Source organism: Pinus tabuliformis, chromosome 6 (assembly GCF_031772625.1).
Source record: "Pinus tabuliformis cultivar Carrire ecotype Pingquan chromosome 6, CPIR1, whole genome shotgun sequence".
Lineage (NCBI taxonomy): Eukaryota > Viridiplantae > Streptophyta > Pinopsida > Pinales > Pinaceae > Pinus > Pinus tabuliformis.
The window spans coordinates 560,121,930-560,127,327 of record NC_142292.1 but is presented as its reverse complement, the minus strand read 5'-3'; the positions used below and the strand labels follow the sequence as shown (position 1 = coordinate 560,127,327).

The window sequence follows — 5,398 nt, the reverse complement described above, 5'->3', positions numbered from 1 at the left end:
GTTTTTAGTATTAATCTCTTTGGTTCATTACTCCCTTGGGTTTATAATATCGATCCCTTGGGTTTTTTAATCTAACGGCCCATATTCCTAGGGTACAACATTATTCAAAGGGTTTACAATAAGAAAAAATGTAAACTTGGCAGGAATACATCTTCCAACATATTCAATATATCACCTTGGTCGGGGCGAGGAATTGAACTGGTGACTTCACATCAACAAGTGCCTTAATAGAGCACCCGATCACTGGCAATCCAAGACCTCGTGGACCAAATCATTCATAATATTAATCCCTTGAGTTTTTAACATTAATCTCTTTGGTTTTTAATACTACATCTTCCAACATGTTCAATATATCACCTTGGTCGGGGCGAGGAATTGAATCGGTGACTTCACATCAATGATTGTCTTAATAGAGCACCCGATCACTAGCAATCCAAGACCTCGTGGACCAAATCATTCATAATATTAATCCCTTGCGTTTTTAACATTAATCTCTTTGGTTTTTAATATTAATCCATCAAATTTATTAATTATCGTATTATGATATTGATAATAAAATTAATAATCCCTTTAAGTTTATTAATCTCTTTGGTTCATAGCATTAAACAATTAAAATCACAATTTCATTTTTAAATTATAAATCTATAGAAACGATTAAATATTTTTCATATTAATTTGTGCTTTAGTGGAATTGAACACATGACCACGATGTTTGCCACCAATCTTAGCCCCGTTCAAATTCTTTATGCAATGCCCAGTTCTTCGGGTGAACACCTCACCCATTTTCACCCATTTTCACCCATCTTCAATGACCATAAGCTTTCACCCATTTTTAGTGACCATAAGCTTGAATAATTTTCAAGTTTAAGGTGCTTGAACATGGGTGAAGTGCTCACCCAATCACATTAAATAACTATTAATTACATAATTGGCATAAATTTTTATTATTAACATAATTATTTAATTAAAAATAGTTAATAGATATTTTAAAATGTCTAATGATTGATCTTAAGCTTGAAGAATTTTCAACCTCATTGTTTTGAAGATGGGTGAAGTGTTCACCAAAATGATTAGACATTGCAGTTTCTATTTTCATTTTAGAAAGCATCAAAACACTTGTTACATGATACATTTCAAATTCCTAAAATTAAAAAATCATAAAACTAACGAAATTGTAATTTTATTTTAAATTATTGTTACTAATATGAATAATTAGAAAAATAATATAAAGAAAAGTTTAGTCTAACTAATAAACAAAATGACATTTCTCTCGCACAAATTTTCTAGTCAATTTTGACCAAATCCGGTAGATATCTTGAAGAATTGTAAACTTAAACTATTTTATTTGCAAAGTTCAAGCATTTGTGGTTTTCTAGGATGCTAAATCAATTTATGCATTCAAAAATTTGTTCTAAACAACAAGAAATCACCATATCTTTGGATTCTAAGGGAAAAGGCCATTTTGTTTCTTAGTTAGATTGATCATATAAGAATCATATATACATTTACAAAAACATGGAAGAAATCCTTAACCATGAAGATTCTTAATCTATAAATATGGTTTATTGCAATGACTAATACTATGGATTATCATACACACGTCCAAAAAATCACAAATCACTTCCTATACCAATAATTCATATATATTTTTTTATTAATTTATTCGACGAGGGTTTGCTAGGGTAATGAAACCCTACCCCTTCCACACTTCTGGAAACTCATTTTCTTCAGGCTTCAATGGTGTTGGGCTCTGCAACCTCGAAAATTTTCACTCTCTGGGGGTTTCGATCATAGATAAGCCTTCGTTTTAGGTAAGCATGACTCTCAATCTCTGTGGACATAGTTATGTTTTTTGTTGTAGAGGTTTTACCTTCTCTCACCCTATCTAAAAATTGGTAATGCATACCTCTTTGGAGTTCAGCTTCCACTTCTTGCTAGAAGACTCAACTACTCGATATCCTTCACAGTCAGTGGCAACGAGTTTATTGTTCCTTTGTTCTTCACATCCAGAGATAATAGGGTCATGGGCCTCCAGTTTTTATTATTTTCACATCAGGTATTGCCTATATTGAGTTTTGAGGCGGTTAAATCGAACTCTGGATCCATAATGTTTCCTATTCTAAATTGGTTTTACTCTAAACGTGCAGGGTTCCTCCCAGGTTTCCCCATCCCGCTACTTAGATGGTTTTCATGATGAACCTGACTACCTTAAAGGAATATTTCTGCACTGGAATGGAGCAAAAACCATAGTACGTGGTAACCATCAAGTTTGTATGAATATTTTCATTTTCTAGTTAATGGGTTTTGAAGTCATTTTTCCCACAGCTGCTCTATAGGTCACCAAGGTCTCTGACATAGAAGCTAAGCTTAGCCCCAATAGTCAGATTGCATGTGGAAGGTCTCAAGGATCTAGACCTCTATGTCCTTCATGTGACAAGTGTTGGGCTCTAAAACCTCAAAACTTTCACTCTCTGGTGGTTTCGATCATGGATAAGCCTCTATTGTAGGTAAGCATGACACTCAATCTCTATGGACATAGCTACACCTTATGTTGCAGAGGTTTTACCTTTTCTCGCCCAGGCTAACAATTGATAATGCAGACCTCTTTGTAGTTCAGCTTCCACCTCTTGTTGGAAGTCTCAGCTGCTCGATATCCTTCGCAGTCAGTGGTAATAGGTTTATTGTTCCTCTCTTCTTCACATCCAGAGTTGACTTCCATGGGCCTCCAATTTTTCTTATTTTCACATCAGGTATTTCCTATATTGAGTTTTGAGGCAGTTAACTTGAACTCCAGATCCATAATGTTTCCTATTTTGAATTAGTTTTATTGTAAGCGTGCAGGGTTCCTCCCAAGTTTCCCCATTCCACTAATCAGATGGATTTCATGTTGAACCAAACTACCTTAAAGGAATATTTTTGCACTAGAATGGAGCACAAACACTAGTACGTAGTAAACATCAAGTTTGTATAGTATTTTCTTTTTCTGGTTAATGGGTTTTGAAGTAATTTTTCCCATGATTGCTCCGCATGTCACCAAGGTATCTACCGTAGAAGCTAAGCTTAGCCCCAACATTCGGGTTTCATGTGGAAGGTCTTAAGGGACTGGACCTCTATTTCCTTCATGTGAAAGGTGCTTGCTTCACATTTTGTTCCTCTAGGCTTTGTATCGAGACATTTACAAGAGTTTAGGATAATCTAACTCTGGCTAAGAATTGTATTAATTTTGACTGTGCAAATATAAAGGGGATATTGTTTTTTTTTGTCATTCATCTGCTTGGTTTTTTTAATTGACAAAAGAATACATATACTTTCATATTTTCATTTTTGGGTTGTCTCCCATAGACATACAAGGTCTCACACCTAACTCATTTCCCATGTTTATTGTAACAGAAATTATGAATTCTATATAATGGTCCTTCTCTAGAATTCTTTATTCCATTTTGTTTAGTCTAGCATGTTATTTTTGACACGATTTTTAAAAGGAGATTTTAAATTCCTCTCCACTCTCTTTTTTTTGTAATTAAATTAATTTATTCAACAATCTTGTTGAACACATATTCTTATTTAGATTTGAATAAGGGAGACTAGGTCGGCCCCTGATAAATGGGTGGCCTCGGCCTAAACTCCCACCAGTTTCTTTTCGCTATCAAGTTGTTACCAACCACACTACAGGCAGTTTATTCGTTACATGTAGAGGTTTATGTTAAATTAACCTCCCATCTACCCTTCCAGTTCAAATGTGTTTCCATGCTTGTACAGAGTCAATCTAGAACCAATAACCCTTCCTTTCCTACTCAGTAAGAGTAGTTTCCTGATTCCAAAGTCTCTAGAATTATTTGAGAAGAAAACTCCTTGTTCTTTAAAATAAATAGGTAATCATTCTTTCCTTTTCAACAAATCTAGCAGTCAGTGATATTTTCTGATTTTGGTTTTCAATACAGCTTTAACTTATTCAGGTCTATCACCTTAAATAAGAAAATATTGTCTTCCTATCCAATAACAGAAATTTATTCAAAGCACATTGTCATAATTCTCATAAATACAGTTTTTCTTTATATAACAGACATTTATATTTTCTAAGTTTGGTTTTCAATACAATTTTAAGTTCTTCACATCTATCACCTTCAACATGAAAATATTGTCTTCCTACCGAATAAGAAATTTATTCAAAGCACATTGTCATAATTCTCATAAATGCATAAATACGATTTTTCTTTATGTAGCATACATTTCTATGCACTAAACAGTTAAAATTTTGCCTAGTTCTCTAGAAACAGGGAAAATGTATGTGCATAAACTCCACTCTCTTAGTACTTGTCACCAATTTCTATGAAAATCCTTACCCCGACAGAGCAAAGGAAGACCCTCACAAAACACACACACAGTCTCCTCCCGCAATATAAACTGTCAAATTATTATCTCCAGGCTATAAGCTATCAAATTATTATCTCCAGGCTATAAATTGTCAAATTATTATCTGCAAGGTACCAGCTTCTTCTGCCCTCTACATGCATTGAAACAATCATATTTTACTAATTTGTGTTCACATAAAGCAAATCTTGTGATGAATCCCCTAAAGAACCGAACATAACCTTAATTATCCAGGAAAAAAATGAAATGGAGGCCCGATATCTTACCCTTAGATAAAGGCACAGGAGCGGGAGCCAGAGTCTCTGCATTAACGGAAGCTGCGAAGAGATTAAATAATGGGAAGGCGCCATAGCATCAACATCGTCACGGAGACCAATGAGAAGGCCATATCTACTAAAGAATAATAAGAAAATTCATTGTTGCCTACCTCGCAGGTTAACCGTCGTAGTTTTTTCCACAGTTATACAATTATACGGTTTGTTTTTATGTCTTTCCACCCAAGGCAGAAGGAGGAATAAACGATACAACTACAGGAAGAGAAATGACACGGTGAGTGTTAAAGTTAACACATAACCAGTCTTTTATTAAAATATTCTTTTCCAGTTTGTAACCTTTTGCACTCTTCAAATCTGAACCATAGATTACATGTTCAGACGAAGCATATTTTGTGGACAATAAATCATGACCATCTGTTCAAAAATTCAACAAACCTCCATCCATCTAAAGTTGAAATATATACGCCTATCAGCAAATTAAAAATACTAAGATGGTCAAGGAAATCAATTGTTAAAAATAGAAAACACAAAAAAGTAGGGAAATTTTATAGGAAAAAACATGTTGACCACATTAATAATATATTATTATGTTATTAAAAAAAATTAATAAATTAGCAAAAAATATTATATTAGAACAATAAAATATATTTTTTTTTGGGGATAAAAGTAAGTAAAACAAATAAAGAAGAATAATGTAGTGCCTTGCTCTATTCAATTGACAGTGATATGACATTAGCATCTGCTATATTCGA

At 33.7% G+C, this 5,398-nt stretch overlaps 1 long non-coding RNA gene across 1 annotated transcript; it reads left to right on the top strand.

Annotated features, from left to right (window-relative positions):
* Nucleotides 1-1,676: 1,676 nt before the first annotated feature.
* LOC149259742 (uncharacterized) lies at nucleotides 1,677-3,319 on the top strand. The gene is made up of 2 exons (XR_016247655.1): nucleotides 1,677-1,811; nucleotides 1,922-3,319. It is a non-coding gene; the product is annotated as an uncharacterized LOC149259742 (long non-coding RNA).
* The last annotated feature ends 2,079 nt before the right edge of the window (nucleotides 3,320-5,398 follow it).